Genomic DNA, 26,311 nt, shown 5'->3' with positions numbered 1-26,311 from the left:
TTGTGTTGTTTTCACTACCTGTACCCCCCCCCCTTCCCCCATGCTGCTATGATGCCTGAATTTCCCCAAGGGGATCAATAAAGGAATATCTTATCTTATCTTAAAAGGAAAGATGAAATTACCTACCTGGGTTCCATCCTATAGAGGCAAATCTTTCCTGTGACAAAATGGGATCCAATGTAATAAAACTAAGTCAACCAACGAACTAGATTCCTGTACCGGATCTCCTCTCTGGTAAACAAGAATACCTTGAAGACTCTAACAGGAGCACTCATTCAAGGGTACTACGACTATGCTTGCACCTCATGGTACCAAAGCACCTCAAAGGCACTAAAAACAAGATTACAAACATCACAAAACAAACTGGTCAGACTACTGCTTGACCTTACTCCTAAAACCCACCTCACCCCTGTCCACTTTGACAACCTAGGATGGCTTAGAGTAGACGACAGAGTACAGCAACTTGCAATGGGCCTGGTCTACAAGATACACTACACCACTAAGATACCCATGTGCATGTCAAAATACTTCCCAAAGGGGTTCCGGTTCCGGGTCGGAAGGATGTGAACGTCTCTGAGCCACGCTGCCGCTCCCAAACTTTTATTTTACTTTAAAAAGCCTCTTTTTTATTTTCAAGGTGATTGAACCACTAATATACAACATCCGTATCTAAGACTGTACTATTCGACCCAAAAAGGAAAAAGAATAACGAGCATGATGACTGCACGAGTCTTGAGAAGCGAGACCGCCCCTGTGGATGGGGCTACCATGGCTAAGCTAATGGATGAGCTCAAACAGGCCTTCACCACGGAGTTCAGAACGTTTGCTGCCTCGCTTGAGTCTAGGCTCGACGGCTTCCAGCAGGAGATCGCAGACCATACCCAACGCCTGACCTCCGTGGAGGACGGCATGGATAGGTGGTCGGATAGGATGGTGGAGCTAGAAGTGAGATGCACAGCTCAGGATATAGTCATCGACAAGCTAAGAAACAAGCTAATTGATGTTGAATCACGTAGTCGGCGTTCTAACATACGCATACTGGGCCTGGACGAATCCCTGCACAGCAACCGTCCCAGTGTCTTTTTCGCGGAGGTCCTGGTGGAAATCATGGGGAAAGATGTCCTCGCTACACCACCGGAGCTTGACCGATGCCACAGGACGCTAACACCCAGACCAGCACCAGGCTCCAGGCCTAGGGCCGTAATTGCCCGCTTACATCACTACAAGATCAAAGAGACTATTATCCTGGAAGCTCGCAAGAGGAGAGGGAATCTGACATACAGAGGGAAACCAGTCGCTATCTTCGAAGATTATCCCCCCGAGGTGGTCGAGCAACGTTCACAATACCGTGATGTCATGGGGCCCCTGTACAAGCGCGGATTTAAACCATCGCTCCAGTTCCCTGCGAAGCTAATCATCCGAACCAAGGAGGGCAGGCTGCATCTACCGTCGCCCAAGGACGCCATGGACTTCCTGAGGGCCCGACCCAGAGGGACCTCGACACCGGTTTCGCCAGGACGAGACGCAGACCCGACACCGGCTTCACCAGGGCGAGACGCGGGCATGACGCTGGCTCCACCGGAGCGAGACGCGGACCCGACACCGGCTTCACCAGGGCGAGACGTGGGCCTGATGCTGGCTCCACCGGGGCGAGACGCGGACCCGACACCAGCTTCACCGGGGCGAGACGCGGACCCGACGCTGGCTCCACCGGAGCTGAACACGGACCCGACACCGGCCTCATCAGATCCTGACGGGGTAGTAGCGATGGACCGTTAGCATACTGCTACGGCTATCACACAGAAAGGGGTCGCATTTGGTATCTTATTACATATGTGAGTATGGATGAATACTTGACATTAGGCCTCGCCTGGAAAGTTATCTTTTTATTTTTCTCTCGCTATCTGACATAAGGGGAGGAGGGGGACAAGTATGTTGTATATGACTGTTGTACTGATGCGCGACCATAGCCACGGGCTAGGTTGCTAACTGTTAACGTTTCGGAGGGAGCGGGACCTATTCTATTCCGTTTCGGATATTTCTGCCACGCTTATGACTTTTGCGCGATATACAGTACCAGCTCCCGGCCATGTTTTTGATCATGGCCACCGGGATGCATTTACTGTTGATTACACGTCGAGCGAGATGGGGTCTTGTGGCTGCGCCACCTGTTTGACTCTCAACCGGTTCATGCAACCCGCATGGCTCCCATTAATGTTTGCTGCTGACAATGTGCTCGCGGGAGCGGCGGGCGGCCCCCGGCACAGCGCCCTCCTCTGGTGGGGAGGCATAACTGTGTAGGGTCGAACCAGCGTCAGGGGAAATAACAGTCTCGCGGTCAGGGTATCGCCCCCTCCCGGCCTGGTGGAGGTACTGCGCGCCTGTTTTGTCGCAGCATGCCTGGCAGATACACCCCCCCCCCCCTTTTTTACCGACAGTTCTGGGTTCCAGCCGTTGACCTTACTATTGGCTTATGGTTCAATTTGATTTTTTTTTTTTGTTTGCTTTACACTCTGAGGCACTTTTGTATACAGGGAAATGTGGCAGTTGGCCACGGAGATGATTCTACGAGTGGTAGGTTTGAAGTCTCTGGAAATGTTGGTGAGTCCCTGTGATGTTGGGGAAAGACCCACCGGTCCCACACATTTATATGTTTTTTATGTCATTATTGGATGTTTTATGTATGGCTCGAAATACGTGTGCATAGTGTTTAGGTTAAGTGAATTCTACATGCCCACAGGCTTGCCCAGGTCTGCCCCACCTACACGCCCTTCAATGTTCTATGGCTACGGCTAACTCTGAGAGCTTCAAGCTCTGCTCCTGGAATGTCCGAGGCCTGCAGAGGTTGGCTAAGAGGAAGGCGATTCTGACCTTTTTAAGGAGGGAGAATGTGTCGATTGCTTTTTTACAGGAAACTCATATGGGGCCCAACGACACTGCTAAACTCCAAAAGAGCTGGGTAGGACAGGTCTTTGCTACAAACTATTCTACGTTTAGTAGGGGCGTGGCCATATTGATCAATAAAAATCTCCCCTTTAGACTTATAACTTCCTCTGTGGATAGCCAAGGTCGCTATGTGATTATCAAAGGGGTTCTTAAGGGTAAAGAAATGACATTTATGAATGTATACTGTCCCCCAGGCTATTCCCCTGACTTTCTATCCAAGATATTTGCTGAGTTTAATGGCCTGGCCTCTGAGAACGCCTTTGTGGGCGGAGACTTTAATTGTCACCTCATACCGTCTCTTGACAAACTCCCACCCAGTCTGGCTCCCCCCTCTAGGCAAGCAAAGACGCTCACCTCCCTATGCGAAGACACTGGATACTCAGATGTCTGGAGAACCCTTTGCCCATCAGAACTGAAGTTCACCTTTTTTAGCGGCCCACACAAGAGCAACAGTAGAATAGACTATTTCTTCATCCCTTCCTCTAAGCTCTTTCTAGTATCGTCCTGCACAATCGGAAGCATCGTTCTATCGGATCACGCCCCTATATACCTGGTCTACTCCCTGTCAGAAGAGAGAGCGCTGTCGAGGCGTTGGCGCCTCAACCCATACCTCCTCAAAGATGATATATTTGTCTCCTATTTCGAATCGGAATTCAAAATGTTCTACTCAATTAACTTTCGCTCTACGGATAACCCGCCTCTACTCTGGGAAACATCTAAGGTCTTTTCTCATGGACTGATTATATCTTATGTATCATCCAAGAAGCGCAAGAAAAATGAACAATGTAAACTTCTTGAATCCAAACTAGCCGACCTTGAAAATCAGCATGTTTCAAACCCAGCCCCGGCTGTGCTTATGGAGCTTACAGCCACCAGAGCGGCGCTAAACACTCTTCTGATCCAGGACGCCGAATATTCTCTTAAATTTGCCAAACAGAGAATGTACGAACACGGTGACAAGCCGGGTAGGTGCCTGGCTAACTTGGCAAAAAAAAGGGCTGACACCCAAGTAATAGCCTCAATCTCCGACTCCAACGGGGTCAGGTCCTTTGACACCAAAACTATTAACAAAGAGTTTGCCTCTTTCTATGCCCAACTCTATAGGACCGAACGACCCGATGGTGCTCTCTCTGACATGCAGGCCTTCTTGGCTGAATTACGCCTCCCTAATCCAAATCCGAAGCAATGCCACTTGGGACACTCAAATCTATCCCGATACTGCCCGAGCCCTTCCCATTTCGCTGGTCGCCCTCCGGCTTCGTTTACCTAGGAGTATTTGTGACACCCACCTATGATACGTTGGCTAAGGCCAATTTTCCCCCTCTTTTAGACACCATAAGGGCAGATTTAGTTAGATGGGCCCCCTTACCGATCTCCTGGCTGGGTAGGATTGCCCTCGTCAAGATGAACGTACTCCCCAGACTGTTGTACCCTCTCCAAATGATCCCAGTGCTGCTGACAAACAAGGTTATCAAGGTGCTGGAAGGCTGGCTAAGCTCATTCATTTGGAATGGGAAGAAACCGCGTCTGAAAATGGCCAAATTACAGATGGATAGTGAAGATGGGGGGCTAGACCTACCTAATATTAGACACTACCAGCTGGCGGCACACCTTAGGGTGCTGGTCGGCTGGTTCAGAGCAGACCCACTGTCAATATGGCTGGACGTTGAATCCTCGCAATCTAAGTCCCCCCTGTGGAACCTACTATTTATCAAAGACTTTAGGTCTGTGAGGAAGGTGTGCTCCAACCCCATCACATTATGTTCCGTCAAGGCCTGGAAGACTGTCCGTAAGGTGGAGGGCCGAGCCAAGCTGACCTCTCCTCTTACCCCGATTGTAGACAATCCCGACTTTAAGCCAAACCAAATCGGCGGGGGCTTCAAGACCTGGTATAGGCAGGGCATAACCATAACCGTTTTTATTTCATACTTATCTTGTCTTGCACAGTCTCTGGAGCGCAACAGTAAGAAGCATTTTGTACAAAAGTATTCTGTACTTCTGTATGACAACTATTAAAGAAACTTGAAACTAAGGTATCGAAAGATCAGAACTTGCTCCTTAACGCCCCAATTACGAAGGAAGAAGCTCTGGGCGCCCTTAAGGCTATGCCATCTGGTAAGGCTCCGGGCCCGGACGGTTTCGGATGCGAGTTTTATAAAGAGTTCGGTCATATTCTATTAGATCCCCTGCTGGCAATGCTTAATCACTCCGCTGAAGTGGGGATACTGCCCCAGTCTCTACGGGAGGCTAATATCTGCCTTCTCCTTAAGAAGGGTAAATGCCCTGAGGAGTGCGCCTCCTATAGGCCTATAGCCCTACTCAATTCGGACCAAAAGTTGCTTTCCAAGATCCTGTCCATGCGCCTGGAAAAAGTACTCCCTTTTATTATTAATGAAGATCAGACCGGTTTTATTAAGGGTAGGAACTCTACCGACAACATGAGACGGCTCCTCAATATCATCCAAATGACTCGTGAGACAGACCACCCCGCTGTGGTTCTGTCTCTCGACGCGGAGAAGGCGTTTGACCGTGTAGAATGGCCGTATCTATTTTTAACCCTCGCTGAATTTGGCTTAGGTGACACCTTTATTGACTGGGTCAAGGTTCTTTACAACTCGCGGATGTCGGCGGTCCTGACTAATGGACTTAGGTCTAGCAACTTTCCTCTGCAGCGGGGGAACCCCCAGGGGGATCCTCTTAGCCCTTTACTATTCGACATGGCCATAGAACCACTCGCACAGGCCGTAAGGCAGTCAGCCGAGATCTCAGGTATTAGAGTGGGCGGGAGGGAGCACAAAATCACCCTTTACGCGGACGACGTGCTGATCTTTGTGTCTAAGCCTGACTCTTCAATTCCATGTCTAACCCGCATGATTTCCACATTTGGAACCTTCTCGGGGTACAAAATAAACTTTTCCAAATCCGAAGCAATGCCACTTGGGACACTCAAATCTATCCCGATACTGCCCGAGCCCTTCCCATTTCGCTGGTCGCCCTCCGGCTTCGTTTACCTAGGAGTATTTGTGACACCCACCTATGATACGTTGGCTAAGGCCAATTTTCCCCCTCTTTTAGACACCATAAGGGCAGATTTAGTTAGATGGGCCCCCTTACCGATCTCCTGGCTGGGTAGGATTGCCCTCGTCAAGATGAACGTACTCCCCAGACTGTTGTACCCTCTCCAAATGATCCCAGTGCTGCTGACAAACAAGGTTATCAAGGTGCTGGAAGGCTGGCTAAGCTCATTCATTTGGAATGGGAAGAAACCGTGTCTGAAAATGGCCAAATTACAGATGGATAGTGAAGATGGGGGGCTAGACCTACCTAATATTAGACACTACCAGCTGGCGGCACACCTTAGGGTGCTGGTCGGCTGGTTCAGAGCAGACCCACTGTCAATATGGCTGGACGTTGAATCCTCGCAATCTAAGTCCCCCCTGTGGAACCTACTATTTATCAAAGACTTTAGGTCTGTGAGGAAGGTGTGCTCCAACCCCATCACATTATGTTCCGTCAAAGCCTGGAAGACTGTCCGTAAGGTGGAGGGCCGAGCCAAGCTGACCTCTCCTCTTACCCCGATTGTAGACAATCCCGACTTTAAGCCAAACCAAATCGGCGGCGGCTTCAAGACCTGGTATAGGCAGGGCATAACCGATCTTGGCCACCTGTTTGATGGCCGGACCCTAATGTCCTTTACACAGTTGCAGCAGCGATATGGTCTATTGAAAGCGGAATTTTTTAGGTACCTACAAATTAGGCAGTTTATCACCAAGGACACCTCACTTTTAACTGACATCTCCACCTCGCAGGTGGAGAAAGCCCTCTCCTTACAGATCCCCAAAAAACAAATATCTATCTTCTATAGTACTCTGAACCTTAATTCATCTTTATCTTCCTATGTTACTAAACAGTCCTGGGAAGAGGATTTGGACATAGAAATCACAGATGCAGACTGGCAGGATACGTGGACCTACGCAAAATCGGAAATCACGTCCACTGTTTTTGGACCTGTGTAAAACTACAGAGCTACTGGTACGACGTTGTAGAAGAACTGTCTGACATATTTCACACCCCCATCGAGCTGGATCCCCTCTGCCTTTTGCTGGGCCTCCCAGATATTCATGTTACCAATTCCAAACATAAGAGACTGTTCAATTTGTTGACATTTGCTGCTAGAAAGAACATCCTGTTGTTTTGGATCAAGGACGAGGTCCCGTCAATGAGGTCATGGCACAATATCATAATGGAATGCATTCCCTGTGAGTATATCACGTGCATGCTGCACTCCAAGTTGGACACTTTTTATGAGATCTGGGACCCCTATCTGTCACATATTGGGCCTGCACTATCCACCACTGTACTCGCCGGATTTCCCCATTACCAGTAACCTCCCACTGCTGCCTTGTTTTGTCTGCGGTACTGGCATTGTAAATACTGTACATGTCCTATTGACTACAGTGGCACTATACATGTTCTCTTGACTGCGGTAATACTGTACATGTTCTCTTGACTACAGTAGTGCTGTACATGTACCCTTGACTACAGTGACACTGTACATGTCCACTTGACCACAGTAGTACTGTACATGCCCACTTGACTACATTGATACTGTACATGTCCTCTTGGCTACAGTAGTGCGGTACATGTTCTCTTGACTACAGTAATGCTGTACATATACCTTTGACTACAGCAATGCGGTACATGCCCACTTGACTACAGTGATACTGTACATGCCCTCTTGACTATAATAATACTGTACAGCCCACTTGACTACATTGTTACTGTACGTGTCCTCTAAGCTGCAGTAGTACTGTACGTGCACTCTGGGCTACTAGGGAATACACGGTCATATGCACACGTTCACAACACACATATATGCATGTACACATAAAACATATACATAGGTAAAGCACACGCACATATGGGTAGGTAGAACACACGTATATATAGCACACGAGATAAGGCGCACACGTGAAAGCCACACTTATTTTATTTTATTTATTTTATTTTCTATTGTCATTTCCTTATTTAATTTTTATTGTCTTTTTTCTTTTCTTTTCTGTTTGCCTGTCTTGTATTGTTATTACTGTTGTTAGTGTCATTATTTTTATTATTATTGATGGTATTGTATTGTGATGTCTTGTTCTATGTTGAAAATTGAAAATAAAAACATTTATAAAAAAAAAATAAAAAATAACTTCCCAAAGGTCAGTGAATACCACGACCACAACACCAGAGGGAGTTCCACAAATCATGTTCAACCCAGATAAAATAATAAAAAAAAAAAAAAAAAAATTAATAAAAGAAAATAGTCATAACTTAGAAATGAGATTGCATAGGTCTATGAATCGATATCGCGATTCTGTTTTGATTAATTGCCCAGCCCTACAGAGTGTACAGTAAGTTAGCATACAAGCACTGTAGCCTACTTACTTTTTCATCCACAACGTTTTTTCTGATCCAGATGCATAAGTCCACTTCTTAATGTTGCTCAGTTGCTGGTTTATACTTCGGTCCTAATGTTGGCGCAAAGTTTAATTTAGCCTGACTTGACTTGTTATAGCTGTACATCTTACTAACTACTAAACAACAACTTTCTCATAGTCTCAACTTTCACATAGTCAAAACGGGTCCAGCTGCATGTCCGGAGGATAGGTTTAGCTCGGGCCAATCTCAAGTTTCTCAAGTTTCTTTATTAGTTGTCATTCAGAAGTACAGAATACTTTTATACAAAATGCTTCTTTATGTTACATTTTGTATAAAAGTATTCTGTACTTCTGTATGACAACTAATAAAGAAACTTGAGAAACTTGAGATTGGCCCGAGCTAAACCTATCCTCCGGACATGCAGCTGGACCCGTTTTGACTTTGCAATGCAGCAATCTCTGATTGGATTTGCAAGGCTGCCAATCATATTCAACCTCCGTGTATTGGATGTCAAGGGCTGTCAATCAATCAACCCTCCATTCAATGGCAAGAGTTTAACTGCACAGACCGTGCTTAGATGAAGTTAATAGCCTATTTTGATTCGCTGTTATTTATTATTTATTTAACAATGGGTCACACCTGTGAAGTTTTCTTCACGAATAATTACTGCAGGCAATACTGCAGTGCAGGCCTGCTCAGAGCTGTCAATTTTGGCCATTTTTGAAAAGAAAAAAAAATTCACTGGCATTTTTTTACAGAGGAAGACATTTATAATAAAAAAAATAATAATAATAATAATTTAAAAAAAAATATATAGATATATTTTTTTTATTTTTTTTTATTTTTATATATATATATATAGGTATATGTAAATTAATAATAATTATGAATTATGAGTGAATTTGTGTTTCACGTGTTGTCATAGAGAAACCTCCACTGCTGTGCTCCAAACGTCACTTGGTACAAAAAAAAGTAATTTTTGCTGCTATACGTTTTGTAACGGGTGCATGCTCTCGCACTCACCACTGCACTTTGTATCAGTCTTTATGATGGTCCTCTCTGTATCAAAGAAGACAATCACACATGTTGATTTTTATCCTGAAGTCATTGCTAGGTAAGCTGCCCTCATATATCTCCAGACTTCTGTCCTTTTATACTTGCTTTTTTAATACCAGACGAACAGCAAATGGGATGCTTTTAAATGTTACTTTGATGCAGTCAGAGCTTGGTAATGCTGCATTCTCCTACTATGCTCCATTTTTATGGAATACGCTGGAAGTGAAACTTTGTCTAGAGGCACTTCCTACTGTGAATGCTTTTAAAGGTATGCTACGACTAGCCCTTCATGAAACATGTAACTGTATTTGATTTGTATGTTTTTTGTTTAATGCCCTTGTTTTTATGTTGAAACTTGTTGTGTGCCGTGTTGTGTTGGTCAGGACTCCCTGGAAGAAGAGATCTTGTATCTCAATGGGACATTCCTGGATAAATAAAGGATAAATCAAATAAAATAAAAAATGCATTGAATGACAGATTTTCAATGTGCCGATTCTGTTCTACTATAAGTCAAAACATGACCTGAAGGCTTCCCCTGGTGTGCGGAATCATACATCCATATAATATACATATTGAATATCAATATTAAATATTGTCTAACTGTGATGAAAATAATAAGGTAAAAATTACAACATGTCCAAAGTACAACGAAGTACAGTACAACGGAAAGATGTTTGGCATCCAACCAGAGTGCAAATGTAACAGTAAAGTGCAACAGTAATATACAATGTACAGGTGATTATATGGAGTATATATAAATTAGTACTACTGAGCAATAATGATAATTAGGGATGCTCGATATTGGCTTTTTTACCGATACCGATATACCGATATTGTCCAACTCTTAATTTCCGATACCGATATCAACCGATACCGATATATGCAGGGTTTCCCCCCCAAAAAACGGAATAATTTCAGGTAATTAACATTACATATCTCTTGTTGTGGAATTAACACAACATTATGCATACTTTTGAAAATAAATAAAATCTGAATTTGTTCTTACTTGCTTGCCTGGGTAAATAAAGGTTATAGAAATGTTAATATTATTTTTTTACAATATTATTATTATTATTTTTTTTTAAACCGATACAGATATTTTCCGATATCACATTTGAATGCCAATATCGGCCGATAATATCGGTAGGCCGATAATATCGGACAACCCTAATGATAATCAGAGGTATGTACTGGGCAGCAGTATAACTAGTTGGTAGAGTTGGAAACAGCTACTCATCTACCACAGTTCTATTTCATTCTGGCCTCCGCTCAGCGTCAGTCTGCACTGACTTCACTTCGTGCACGTGCACTGAATAAAAAATTCCACAATGTACCTTTACATACCAACATTCGTCTGGCCACACCCCTATCCGCTTAAGCAGGTGTGTGGTCACCTACTCGCCTCCTTCTTCACTTTCACCACAAGGAAGTGCCTTCGGTAGATACCCACACTTGACGAGGTTGTTTAGTTGAAGAAAGTTGGAAAACAAAAGAACGGGAAGATACGTTGACATCATATCTTTATTTTCTCTCTCACTATTTTCGAGAAAATACGGCGATATTGTCTTCGTCACTGGAGTGTCTGGAAGATGATGATCATTCTGACCTCCACCGGCTTTTTCGTATTAGGGGCTCGTGCCGCTGATATACTCCCCGACTGTAGTCCTCCTTGCTGCGGCTGGATGGGTAGTGGCCCTCCGGTCATACAGCTGGACTGTGGGAGGCACCGGCTGTTGTAAGAAGCCGGTTTGCTTCCGGGTGGGGTGAGTACTGTTTTGCTTGCGAGCACTGGTTGTCTGTTTATGCTATGGGGGTTAGCTGACAATTTTACGAACGCCGACCCCGGACTGGGGTCCTCTGCTCGGCTTCTTAAGCGGACGGAGGATCTTGGTCTGACGCCCATGATGGTCAACCTAGTGGGCCGCGACCAAGACCTGGTTAAAACCCGGGATTCTCTGGACGAGCGGATGCTTCTCTGTCCCGTGCAGGCCCCATCTTTCACATAAATGTGGAAGTACACCCTAACAAGGAAATGTGGGCATAGGATCTTCATTATCGGGAGTTCCATGCTCAAGTCGGCTGCAGCCCGGATGGGAATTTGTGCCGGTTCCGCTGTATGTCTGGTAAATCACCGTTAAAAACTGTGTTTGACATTTCTTTTTCTCTTCCCTCTTAGGATGAGAAATTTTAGATGCTGTTCTCACTATCCTTGTCAGGTGTTTATGATCCTGAGCGGTGGTGTTGCCAAACCGTTCCAGTATGCATCCTGTTAAGATGCTTTCTATTCTGGACCGGTAGAAATTGATGAGGGTTTTTGTTGACATACCATGCTTCTTGAGACACCTCAGAAAATACAGTCTCTGTTGTGCCTTTTTAATGACCAGGAGAGAGAGTATGGATGCCCAAGAACTTGTAGCTATTTACAATTTCAACAGGAATGTTATTTATGAAAACAGCTGACTGAGCAGTTTTGTTTTTCCTAAAATCAATGATGAGCTCCTTTGTTTTCTCAACATTTAGGGACAGATTGTTTTTGTGACACTTTAGCAGGACTTTAGCATGTCTATTTTATCATGCCTATTTTATGTATATTTTATTACCTGTTTATTATGTCTATTTTATTATTGTGTATTATTGCACAATCAAAGCGGGCATGGCCACTCGCATTTCACTGTATGCCCTGGTATGTATTTGACAACTAAACCTCTTGAATCTTGAATCTTGAAATGTGGACAGGTCCTTCACCTCATCCCTATATCCAATCTCATCGTTGTTTGTGATAAGCCCAATTACTGTGGTATCGTCTGCAAATGTCACAATGCTGTTGGTATGATGTTTGGCCACACAGCCACATGTGTACAGACTGTAAAGTAAGGGACTGAGACAACCTTGTGGAGCACCGGTATTCAGAACGTAAGGTTATGTATATAACCAAGTTCTATGAATTCTGGTGACGCTCAGCGTCAGTCTGCACTGACTTCACTTCGTGCACGTGCACTGAATAAAAAATTCCACAATACCAACATTCGTCTGGCCACACCCCTATCCGCTTACCTTCATAAGCAGGTGTGTGGTCACCTACTCGCCTCCTTCCCAAACTTTCACCACAAGGCGAGATCAAGGGCCGCAGCGGCGTCCTGACGCTGGGCGTCACCAGAATTCATAGAACTTGGTTATATACATAACCTTACGTTCTATTTCATTCTGGCCTCCGCTCAGCGTCAGTCTGCACAAGAGGAGCTGAGCGGAAGCCAGAAGCTCGACAAATGTACCCCGCTGAGGCCCCCCACAACCATCAGACCGGGGAGGACCAAGCCCCACCCCCCTCCCTAATGGAGGGATACCCTTCCTATTGGAGGACGGGAGGGAGATGGATCCGACCGTGCGAAGAGGAACTCGAGCAACTCAACGCACCGGGTGAGCAGACCGTGGCTTGACCCCACGACTACGCACACGCACAACCCGTATGTCACCAGGGAACGAACGGAAGGAACAACCCTTGTTACTGCCCCCAAAATCACAGGGTCAAGAGCAAACTCAACCCTGTGGCAAGGCCGTAGCAGCGGAGCGCGAAGGAAGACCCAGACCCACTGAAGGGACTGGATCCCCTGGAAAAAGGGGGCCCGGAGAGGTCAATGAAGCCAGGCATCAAGACCCCACCAGGCGGTCACTTAGTGACACCGCCCCCCACATCGCCAGCGTATTCGGACAGGGCCCCTCCAAGAGCGGGCCCTTTCCCCCCATTAGTACACCGCCTGGCACACTGACCCTGCAACACAGGCAGTCAGCATGGCCGTAAAGCATTCAAAAGGTTAACCAACGGAAGCAGGCAGCGCACCAGGGAAACCAGGCAGCAGGCTGTAGACCCGAGCCTGGAGCACTGCGGACGAGACAGGCGCCAAAGGGGTCAACTGAAAACAGCCCCCCCCAGCGGAAGGGGCGTATGCTGGCATTGTTGCGCACCATGACAAAGCCTCCATAAAAAAAAAACCACCCAGAGGGGTCGAGGCAGAGAAGGCTAACACGATTGGCAGACGTCATGAACGTGCAGGGGCACACTCAACCGGGTAACCCGGGAGTTGACTCTGCTCCAACACACCAGGGAATCAACCACCCTCTTGGTACCACATACGGTGGTTGTTCCTATAACCCCTCAAGAAAAAAGGGTTATCCCAGGCCTACGGTTTCAACGAAACCGGGCCCGGCGGCTCGGGAAGCACACAGGGTTACCAGAGGAGGTCCAGAAGACCACCCCAACAGCCCCCTCTTCGCCATGCGTGAGAGAGGAGCGAAAGAAAGGAGAATCAGCCCCTTATGATAGTGCCAGGTACAACGTGTACCCAACAAAGGGTCTCCATAACGCCTAACCCTGTGACACCCGGGCCGACCCGGCATTTTTCCCCCCGAAAAAAAGCACAAGTCCCTCAGGGTACCAGAACAGCAGATCTGCATCCCCGGCGGACAACGGGTTAACTGACCTGGACCAGCGCGAACAGAACCAGTCCCGTGCCCTAACCACGCCGACATGCCCACTCCAGAAGAGGGGGTAGGTATGCGTGTCGATCTAAAACATGAAAAGAGGGCGCCACCCAGACGGTCCCATTTGTACCGCGCTCAGTGGCCCACCCCAAGGGCGTGAGACCCCTCTACCTATGTTCTGATCTATTCCGTTAACATCCCCCAGATATGAACGAGAATTCATCGAGACAACCTAGTAAACTGGCGCTCGGAAGAGACAAAACTCCATCCCAGTTGCCCTATAAAAACGCTGTTTTAATAATAATAATAATTTAGGACCTGCTCCGAGGTCATCAATTGGCACACATGCGATGCATGCATGCAATTCGTATCTGCGATTAACCCATCCCGTCGTCCTTCCCCCCCAAGGGCAGCCGGGAGCAGACAGGCGTCAACGTGAGCCGCGCCAGGGGACCAATCCAAGTGCTCCTGTCCGTCTTCGTCAAGGACACCACAGCGTTAGCGATCTTGTTGTTGTGCATGTTTTTCCATTGGGTTTATCTTATCGGGGGGGGAAACCCTTGCGAGCACGAGGAGAACATGCAAACTCCACACAGAAAGGCCTGGGAGATACCCCACCTGGGTAACTGGCATCATGGAAACCTGGTCCCCAAGCGGGAATCGAACCCTGGACCTTCTTGCTGTGAGGCGACAGTGTTAACCACTACACCACCGTGCCGCATCTAATAATGCTAATAATAACTAATAATAACGAGCAACCAAGGCGTACTAGCCCCCTGCGTGATTCTTAACAGAAACACCCCGAGCCAGCACTATGTACGCGTCGAGACCCAAACACATCAATGGGTAGTCTAGCAAGACACCAGACATTGTTCCTCCAAGTCGCCTGGGAGAACGACACGGAGCCGTCGTGCTTCATGTTCTTTCCTCTTTTTATTTAAAAAAGAAAGAAACACAGACTGACATGAATCCCACGTGACGCAGCTGAGGGTAATTTTTTTTTACATTTTTACATCCCGCCACCCTCGCCACAGGGAGGAGACGGAAATCCCCAGAGAGACTTCCCACGCGAGCTGTATAGATTGAAAAAAAATATTGCAACATTGAGCTATGTAACACTTGGGTCAGGGCTCTCCGAGGAGGAGGCACTGAACCAATACACACTCAATAATCGAATTGAATCGAATACACACACAATAGAGCAGAACTCCTTTTTTGAAGTTCTACTCACCTTGACAATCTGATGAGGAGGCTCCCTCACTGGGAAGGAGAGTCCGAACTCACAGAAGGCACTTCTCCCTGAGGAGGAGCTTCGTGAGGAGGAGCTCTGACAACTCCCTGAAACAGATCCATAACATGGACCTGGACAACCCACGGAAGTCATACCAATAGAGACGCGTTCAGTGACGCACTCCATGGCGGGGGAATTTCTGCGGTGCACACGCCCAATCTTCCAGGGTGTGGGACCAGGAAACTCCCCCCCCCCCCCCCCTTACCCTGTAACGTGCCGAACAGCAACGTGACAGGAACCTTGAAGGACAGGGGGTTTTAACCCCTGACCAATCAGAAAAGGGGAGGAAAGGATTACCAGTTCACCCCTTTACGACCCCTCACCCATGATACGATATAATGACAAGTAGAGCATGACACAGTCATAGCAAGCTACATGAAGCATCTAACAGCCTCACATAGCTCATGTGCTAACCTGCTACCTAAGGAAAAACACAGAACAGAGAGGGCCCCTTTAAGAGCCCTGGTCCAGACTTACACATGTGCTTCTGTGGGCCAAACCTAACCCAGTTGTAGATCACAACGACACACACAACCCTTCATCACAACAAAAAATGGCAAAAGTACCCTCTTACTACAGAGGAACGCCGTTTTTCATAACGAGAGAAGACAGAAGTCCTCGATTATGTAATGGCCACAGACCTTGCTAAGCACACATGATAAGTGACCAAACAACCTTTTCTTTAGGAAAAAATAGTTTCTCAAGCGGAAAGCACAACCCCAGCAATTTAAGATGAGGGTTACATCGTATCCCCACAAACACAGTGACACAATATATTGTAACCAAACATGTCTGAGAGGAGGGGGGGAAGCCCCAGGGAAACCGGGGGGTCACCCCTCCTATCTTACCCTTGATACGACCAAGGCGAACAGGCACCTCTGTTAATGTGTGAACATGCTGTTCATTGTCATCACAGGCTGAGAAAAAAGATTCATTCTTCAATCACATGTCACTAAGCATAGCTTTACAGGTTTAATTAACCCTCTTAGTTGTGAGTTCACCCACGGTACAACGTTACATGAACACACATGTTCTCATCACAACCAAACCAGTTCATTTTACACACCTAAAAAACAACGCCGATTTACTACAGAGAGAAAAGCTATACCAGTGACAAGACAATTCACACAGAACACACGTCGTATCCTCAATGTATTGCAGCAACACATGTTTTGGAAACATCGTTATTACAAAACATTTAGAAGGGAAGAAAAGAAGAAGTGTTTAAAGTCCTGAAGACTCCTACCTTCACCCTGAACGCAGGCCGAGAGAACAGCAACACTGGTTAACGGGACACCGAGTTGAACCCAGCATCTCCTGCGTTGGTGACGAGTGTATGTCCGCTACGCCACCCAGCCGCCGTTCTCCATGTTGACAAAGTCCTCGCTGGCACTGGCACCCGGATGTAGGGTCAACTAACATCCTCTGTCAAAGATGACGTCGTAGTCAGAGTGTTTAAGGCATGTTATAGTCACAGTGAGGTTCAACAGTGTAGCATTAAGCTAACAGCCGTCCGACTGATAGCAACAAGCTAACGTTTACTAACGTCAACCCTACACCACCCGCTGCAGGAAGAAAGCACTTAAGCATTACATCACGCGACAGAGTGTGTTATACGAATTAGATCACGCTTAGGAGTGGTTGTTAGGCCCGACGCGCAGCGGAGGGTCGTTAGACCCCCCTAGGCGTGATCTAATTCATATAACACATGACTTCAAGTGATGTAATGCTTTTATACAATGGCCGAATTCACCCAACCTTATTGCTATACAATAAACACACAGTAATTGAAGCATAATGGAGATTTATTCACAAAACCATCCACAGAAAAAGTAGGTCCAAAAAATAAAGAAAAGTTGCCTGCGTGTCTAGAAGCAGAGGGAGGTGCTACAAAGCATGCCATCTAACAACAAACTTCATATAAATCCCACGATTTATTATTGTCTTGACAATGGGTCATGACAAACCAATTAATAATCCAACATATGTGTAAACAACTAACATATTCCAGTTGACTGTATCTTTTTTTAATTATTTGTTACGAATACATCCATACTTCCATTGTACACGTCCGGGACATCCAGTGAAATCGCTTCGTGTGACAGTGTCCTTTTGAAGCAGAGGGAGGTGCAGAGGGAGGTGCTACAAAGCATGCCATCTAACAACAAACTTCATATAAATCCTGCGATTTATTATTGTTTTGACAATGGGTCATGACAAACCAATGACATAATCCAACAATACAGGCACATCTGGTTCATAACTGTAAGTGCTGCAATGAAGTAAAGGTCATTGGGAGGTCAAGATCACAGGATGGAGATCAGGTCAAGACAATGTCCAGGGAGGACAGGGCGAGATCAAGACACATGTCTTACATGTCAGTGTACATGTCATAGTACATAGTACCCCCTACCTGACTGATCTCTTTCTTCCTTACCGCCCCACCCGTTCCCTCCGGTCCTCCTCCACTGCCTCCCTCACTGTCCCGTCATCCAAGCTCAAAAACGTTGGTGATCGGGCCTTCTCACGCACTGCACCTCGACTCTGGAACTCCCTCCCTCAGACCATCAGAGACTCCCCCACACCCTTCAACCTTCCCCAACCTTAACCCCCCCCCCCCTTCAACCTGTTGTGATCTTTGTTACTGTGGCCTTATGTTTTCTGTGTACCATGCTGTTTTCCCTGTTTCCCTGTGGTCTTATGTTCCTTTTGTTTCTTTGTTTTCTCTGTTTTCCCCACCTAATGTCAGCGACTTCGGGTTCCTGAGAAGCGCTTTATAAATGCAATGAATTATTATTATTATTATTACATGTCATAGTGTACATGTCATAGTGTACATGTCATAGTGTACATGTCATATTGTACATGTCATAGTGTACATGTCATACTGTACATGTCATAGTGTACATGTCCTAGTGTACATGTCCTAGTGTACATGTCATAGTGTACATGTCATATTGTACATGTCCTAGTGTACATGTCCTAGTGTACATGTCCTAGTGTACATGTGTCATGTACAGAGGTCTAACGACCGCACAGAATAGTACCTGGGACAGGTTGTCCATGAGCAGAAACAACCCCCTCAGTAAAAATGCTTTTCAAAACAGTCCCGGGTAGGCAGATAGTAAACAAAGACGTTTTCAAATGGTAAATTAGATTTATTATGTGTGGGGCTTCCAACCCACAGCCTTTTCCCAAAGGGAAAAGGGGATGTTGTCAGTGGGGATTTCAACCCAGATCACACAAAGGGAAAAAGGTAAGGGGAGAACAAACACGGTACACATACAGACAAACTAACAATAAACAAGTGAACTGTGTGTCCTTCATAGAACACCACCACCATTTGGGGATCGATCCACAACCAGTGATCACTAATACCGCGCCACCACTATATCGCTTCCAACGCGACAGCTAAGAGAGAAGGCAGCCTCCTCACTCCACTCTGAGACGTGGCAGTGACTCCCAATGAGGCGCCTCGTGTGTGTGCCATCTTCCAGGTTATATCCACTCATCCAACTGACTGCCCACAGGTGTAACCAAGCAGGTGCAATCAGCTCAATCAGGAGGATGAGAGGTATCTGGGAAAAGAGAAAAGAAACAGGATTAGAAGATGACACATCACACAACCAGGAATAACATAACCTATACTCATGATACTAATCTGATGTTCACATGGTCTTCCAAATACAGTAATAATGATAATGACCAACCCACGTACGTCACACCTCCCCCCATAAGAGCAAACCCGCAGGGTTAGCAAAACATTATCAACTATTATCAACCAACATCCGATTAGCACCAATAGAACAAAATAGAGAAAAAAAAAATAGATTTGTCCACAGACAGAACAGCAGCCTACACCATAAAGCCAAATTAGTACCTCCCCCCCCTCCCCCAGACCTACCCCCTGGACAAGGCATCAGCCACAATATTGTCTACGCCCTTCCTGTGACGGATGACAATATTATAGCCCTGTACCAGCAGGGACCAACGCATCAACCTTTGGTTGTGGTTGTACATCTGAGCTAGAAACACAAGGGAATTGTGGTCCGTGTATATCAGCACTGGAAGAGAGCTAGACCCCACATACACCTCAAAGTGCTGGAGGGCGAGGAGCATCGCCAGCGTCTCCTTCTCAATGGTGGAATAGTTAAACTGATGCTGCTTGAATTTCACAGAGAAGTAACAAACCGGATGACGCACGTCGCCCTCCCCCGCCTGCAACAGCACAGCTCCAGCCCCAGCAGCACTCGCGTCGACCTCCAACTGAAAAGGAGATGCAAAATCAGGGGCTGCCAGAACAGGAGCACTGCACAAGAAGGATTTAGCAGCCTCGAAGGTGCACTGACATTCCGCGGACCACACGAAAGGCACAACGGGACTGCATAAAGAGGTGAGAGGAGCAACCACCCCCCAACACCATGTGCATCAGACGTTGAAACGTGGCCGGAGCATTCCTCATCCCGAAGGCCATGACGGTGTACTGCAGAAAATGGTCAGGGGTAACAAACGCCGAAATATCCGAGGCCCGCTCCGTCAGGGGGACCTGCCAGTACCCCTTCAAGAGATCGAGCTTTGTGATAAACACAGCGGGCCCAATACTATCTATGCAGTCATCCATCCTGGGCAACGGGAATGAGTCAGGCACCGTCACAGCGTTTACCTTCCGGTAGTCTGTACAAAAACGGGGAGAGCCATCAGCCTTCGGAGCCAAAAGGCAAGGAGAGCTCCATGGACTACGGCTAGATTTAGCCATCCCATTATCAAGAAGGTACAGAGCTTCCTTCCTCATTACCTCCCTCTTCGCCACTGGACAACGATATGCATGCTGCTTAATGGGGTTCGCACTCCCAACGTCAATATCGTGCTCCAGGACGGACGTCCTAGATGGTACATCAGAGAATAACACTGGATATGTCAACAACAGATTCTTCACACCATCCCCCTGTGCCTTGGGCAGGTACAGCAGACGAGCCGCGACGTCACTCATGAACTCAGAGTTAGTCAATCGCCCCGTCTGCTGACCCTCGGACAACACCTTTAAATCATCGTCCGGCAGGGGGTTTACACATGACAAGAAAACAGCTGGAACAGCTCCCGGGCTCCTAGACTGCACCTCCTGCGTACCCCCACCAGTTCGGGTGAGATATTTCTTTAACATGTTGATATGACACAACCGCATCTTCCTGCGCCTCTCGGGCGTACATATCACATAATTGGTGTCTGATATTTTCCTCTCCACTCTATAGGGCCCCGAAAACCGGGCAGAGAGCGCTGACCCAGGCATGGGCAGCAAAACCAGTACCTCATCGCCAGCCTCGAACCGTCGCCCCACCGCCTTCTTGTCAAACCTCACCTTCATCTCCCCCTGGGCAGAGGCGAGGGCTACCCTAGCCAATGAGGACGCACCGTGGAGACGCTCCTTACACCGGGAGACAAAATCACACACATTCGACGTAGGAGTGGAACCAGACAACATCTTCTCCTTGAGCATTTTTAATGGCCCACGCACACTGCGACCAAACACCAGCTCTGCAGGGCTAAACCCAAGCGACTCCTGTTTAGCATCCCTAATAGCAAAGAGTACAAATGGCACCCCCTCGTCCCAGCCACAACCTGTATCAATACAGTACTTTTTCAGAATCGCCTTCAGCGTCTGGTGCCAGCGCTCTAGCGCCCCCTGTGATTCAGGATGGTATGCACTAGAAACCGTGTGACTGATACCCAAAGCCTGTAATGACTGATTAAATGTTTTAGCCATGAAATTCGTGCCTCGATCACTTTGTACAGTTTTTGGTAAACCAAAAGTAGCAAAAAACTTGTTCAATGCCTTGGTAATGGCCGGGGCTGTAATCGTCCTCAGAGGTATGGCCTCTGGGAAACAGGTGGCAAGACACATAATAGTTAACATATATTGGTTTCCCGCCTTTGTTCTAGGCAGAGGGCCCACACAGTCAATGATCACATGCTCAAAAGGTTCCCCTATTGCTGGAACGGGGTGCAGAGGAGCTGGAGGAACCCCCTGATTTGGCTTCCCCACTATTTGACACGTACTGCATGTACCACAAAAGTCTACCACGTCGGCCTTCAAGCCGGGCCAAAAAAAATTCTGCAGGATCCTGTCATACGTTTTAGATATACCCAAATGCCCCGACCAGATATGCTCATGTGCCAGCATCAAAACATGACGCCTACACTCCACTGGCAACACCACTTGGTGCACCATATTCCAGTCTTCTCCAGACTGCAAGCCCGTCACACCTGGCCTAGCTACCCAGGTGCGCATCAACACCCCTTCTTCCATCAAAAAGGCGTGTTTCCGTGGCGGTTAGGTGGTCGAGCGGAGATTGCGTTCGTCACCAGCCCCGGAGCTGTGAGCTTGGTTCGCCTGTTCGAATCCAGCTCACAGCTCCGGGGTTGTCACCAGCTTGGCTGGCCGTCTGCACTGATACAATTGGCTGTATCAGAGGGTGGGAGAAGCTGGCGGGGTGGGTCCGGGTCGTTGTAAACAGCGACTCCTACAGTTCGGTCGGGGCGCCTGCTAAGCGCGGATTGGACGTGAGGGGGATAGTGTGGTCCTCCCACACGCTACGCCCTCTCAATGAGAATCCGCGCTGCCAGGTGAAAAGAAGCGGTGATTGGCTGGACGTGTGTCGGAGGAAGCACGTGGTAGCCTCCACTCTCCCAAATGATCTGACTGTGGGGGGTAAAGCGCAGCGACCAGGAAGGGACTGGGAATTGGCATACGACTAACATTGGGATGGGAGAAAATCGGAGGAAAATGGAGGGGGAAAAAGACCAATAAAAAAAAAAAAAAAAAAAAAAGGGCGTGTTTCCTACTGTCAGTAGTGCTGGCTACTTCCGCAAAACAGCTTGTTAGGGAGGAATCATTCCGCTGGGCATCGATCAATGCCTGACGTGCCAGTGGCAAGGGCACATCAGGGAATTTGGACTTTACCAGCGTCCTCTGAACACCACTCACACTCTCTCCCATCTCACCACTAGATGGCCACCTGTCCTCAGCTAGAGCCTCGCCACAGATAGAGTCACCCAGCGACACTGCTTGCTGTCGTTCCCTCTCCTAAGCCCTAGTGACAGCACAGACAGGAAAAACATTTGGGTGACTTTTAATCAATGCATCGCACAGACCCTTAGACACTGGGGCGTTCACTACCTTCAGAACAGGGATTACCTTTCCCCCCGCTATATCATTCCCCATGATAAAATCAATTCCGGCTACCGGAAAAGACGAACGAACCGCCACGGAAACACAACCTGTGACTAAATCCGATTTCACATATATCCTATGTAAGGGTGCGGGTGTAAAACTAATTTCGATACCCCGCACAATAGTACTTGTCTTACAAGATGACTCCTCACTTAACGGCAACACATACGCCAGGATAAAAGACTGCGAAGCACCCGTATCACGAAGGATTTTCACCTCCCGTTGGTCACAGACTTCACCCGACGTTGACACAAAACCAGAAAAAATAAAAGGTTCAAAACAACCATCTGGTTTCTCCTGTTCTTCTGGGCGTGATACAGGGCCAATCAACCCCACCCCCTTCGGTTTCTGAGCTGGCCCCCTAGCATCTTGCAGATTTCGCAATGCATAACAGTCCGCCACCAAATGACCTATCCTTTTACAATGACTACACACAATGCCCCTTCTAGACGGCGGTGAGCGTGGTCGGAATGGTCGCTCGTCACCTCCCCGATACGGCGACTCAGACGGAGAAAACGCGCCCCCTCCTACTTACACATAATTTCGTACAGCAATATTTTTGTGGATCAATGCGAACTCGTCTGCCAAAACTGCAGCTTCCTGGAGGGTAGAAACTTTTCGCTCCTCTAAGTACACTATAACGCGTTCAGGCACGCATTTTTTAAATTGCTCAATGAGGACTAACTCGCTCAATGCTTCGACATCATCCACATTACATGCTTCACACCAACGAGTAAACATAGTCCGTTGTTCACGGGAAAATGCCACATGTGTTTGAGAGGGAGCTTTACTTAGTGCCCTAAATCGTTGCCTATACGCTTCCGGCACCAGTTCATATACGCGCAAGACAGCACTCTTCACTTTCTCATATACCACGCTGTCCTCATTCGATAATGACTGGCATGCCTCCTGAGCCCTACCAGTGAGTCTGTATCACAATAAAATCGCCCACTGGTCCTTTGGCCAATGCAAAGCCCACGCTATTTGCTCAAAAGTAGAGAAATATGATTCCACCTCAGACTCCCGAAAAAGGGGAACTACAGAAATATGCTGCCCAATATTAAAGGGGCCCTGGGAGACTTCAGTTGAGGAAGAGGAAGAGCCACCACTCTCCAATTCCATCCTTCTTATAGTCACCTGGAGCATTCTGTCCTTCTCCTTTTCCCTCAGCATCTCTCTTTCTTCCCTCAGCATCTCTCTTTCTTCCCTTTTCTCTTCCCTGTCTCTCTCTTCCTTCCTCTCTTCCTTCCTCTCTTCCTTCTCTGCCTTCCTCTCAGTAAAATTCCTCTCCTCTCTCCTCTCCTCCCTGACTCACATAGCCTCTCTTTCCTCCATCTGGAGACGGGCCAAACGTCTACTTGATTTACGAGTGGGAGAAGAAACAGAGGCACACGACAAGTGTACAGACCCATCACTATCATTTTCCTCTCCCTTGGAAATGCCACCTCTCCGTTTCTGCACCGCACCAGGTTGATCTAAACCACCAGTGGCCTCACCAGCCTTATCAGCCGCCTCGTCGCACGCGGCGTTCTCAGAGCCATCCTCCTGGGCTATGGGCAAACTAAATATATTTTTGTCCAACAACCCCGCCAGCACGATCGCTTTTAACTCCTCTTTACTTTTCGAACTCTGGACAGTAATGCCATAATGTTTGGCAACACTACACAAATCTATCTTTGTGCAGACATCAATTTGATCCCTCGTAGGATCTGTCAAAAAAAGATCCAACGTAAAAGCCGTCCCAGCCATAGCCCTTGCAGAATATGACTATGCCACAAATAACCTACGTATAATTACCCTGCGCTCCCGTAGCAACCCGCGTTACCAGCAAACGAAATAACGAATATCTAATATAATAATAATAAATGAATAACAGGTACCAGGAAATAGCCACTCACCTACTCCACAATATCCGTGCGTAACACATTTAATCGCCACATTCCGCAGTATACAATTCAACCAATCTGATTTAATGCCCACATCTACCATTCATGAAAACAATAAACGTTGGTCTAACCATCTAACTAGGATCACCTATGTCACTCTAGCATACCCCAACTAAACTACTCCCCTGGCGGGATGAGGCCTACACATATCTTCAGTCGCTTACCGATTTCATTGCGCGCTCCACCGGAATTACGACGCGCGCCCCCCACCCTCTAACCAAGTAGGCGATCCCCCTGTTACCTATGTGGCAGAAAAAACAGATTAGTTCAAGAGCATCACATACAAGAACGGTTTACATCAATCAAACTGTGCAGCACGGACAATGGAAACACACTACCTTACCTATGGGAAAAACACAACCTACCTGACATGCTCCAATCGACAAGTCCACATGTCACATACCAACAAGGAACTATACAATTGTGCAAACTAACGAGCCCCCATGTCATGTACAGAGGTCTAACGACCGCACAGAATAGTACCTGGGACAGGTTGTCCATGAGCAGAAACAACCCCCTCAGTAAAAATGCTTTTCAAAACAGTCCCGGGTAGGCAGATAGTAAACAAAGACGTTTTCAAATGGTAAATTAGATTTATTATGTGTGGGGCTTCCAACCCACGGCCTTTTCCCAAAGGGAAAAGGGGATGTTGTCGGTGGGGATTTCAACCCAGATCACACAAAGGGAAAAAGGTAAGGGGAGAACAAACACGGTACACATACAGACAAACAAACAATAAACAAGTGAACTGTGTGTCCTTCATAGAACACCACCACCATTTGGGGATCGATCCACAACCAGTGATCACTAATACCGCGCCACCACTATATCGCTTCCAACGCGACAGCTAAGAGAGAAGGCAGCCTCCTCACTCCACTCTGAGACGTGGCAGTGACTCCCAATGAGGCGCCTCGTGTGTGTGCCATCTTCCAGGTTATATCCACTCATCCAACTGACTGCCCACAGGTGTAACCAAGCAGGTGCAATCAGCTCAATCAGGAGGATGAGAGGTATCTGGGAAAAGAGAAAAGAAACAGGATTAGAAGATGACACATCACACAACCAGGAATAACATAACCCATACTCATGATACTAATCTGATGTTCACATGGTCTTCCAAATACAGTAATAATGATAATGACCAACCCACGTACGTCACAACATGTCATAGTGTACATGTCATAGTGTACATGTCATAGTGTACATGTCAGTGTACATGTCATAGTGTGCATGTCATATTGTACATGTCATAGTGTACATGTCCTAGTGTGCATGTCATAGTGTACTGTACATGTCATAGTGTACATGTCATAGTGTACATGTCATAGTGTACATGGCATAGTGTACATGTCAGTATACATGTCATAGTGTACATGTCAGTGTACATGTCATAGTGTACATGTCAGTGTACATGTCATAGTGTGCATGTCATAGTGTACATGTCATAGTGTACATGTCAGTGTACATGTCATAGTGTACATGTCATAGTGTGCATGTCATAGTGTGCATGTCATCCATGTCATATTGATGGATTTCAAAACATGTTCATCATTCTGTCAGCGAAACGAAGACAAGTCTATGTGAAAACAGGCAGGACGGAGACAAGTCTGTGTCTGGTCCTACACTCACTCAGTCTCCTACACTCACTCAGTCTGTGTCTGGTCCTACACTCCCTCAGTCTGTGTCTGGTCCTACACTCCCTCAGTCTGTGTCTGGTCCTACACTCACTCAGTCTGTGTCTGGTCCTACACTCCCTCAGTCTGTGTCTGGTCCTACACTCACTCAGTCTGTGTCTGGTCCTACACTCACTCAGTCTGTGTCTGGTCCTACACTCCCTCAGTCACCAAGACGACCTTCATATAGAAACCAACTCAGATAGAAGATATTGTGGGTATTGTGTCCCTAAACCTCCATGCTGATGATTACATACAAGATAGG

The 26,311-nt window shown here is 47.1% G+C and overlaps 1 protein-coding gene across 1 annotated transcript in view; it reads right to left on the bottom strand.

The window, feature by feature from the left end:
* Positions 1–26,311, bottom strand: part of LOC311239327 (neuropilin and tolloid-like protein 1) — a gene marked incomplete at its 5' end in the record, with an annotated part of 105,015 nt that overhangs the window by 35,596 nt on the left and 43,108 nt on the right. The gene's annotated exons all lie outside the window — the stretch shown is intronic.

Source organism: Notolepis coatsorum (assembly GCF_963971535.1).
Source record: "Notolepis coatsorum genome assembly, chromosome: 13".
In the NCBI taxonomy this organism is placed as follows: Eukaryota; Metazoa; Chordata; class Actinopteri; order Aulopiformes; family Paralepididae; genus Notolepis; species Notolepis coatsorum.
The sequence above is the reverse complement of the archived record's forward strand: the minus strand, read 5'-3'. Positions and strand labels throughout refer to the sequence as shown.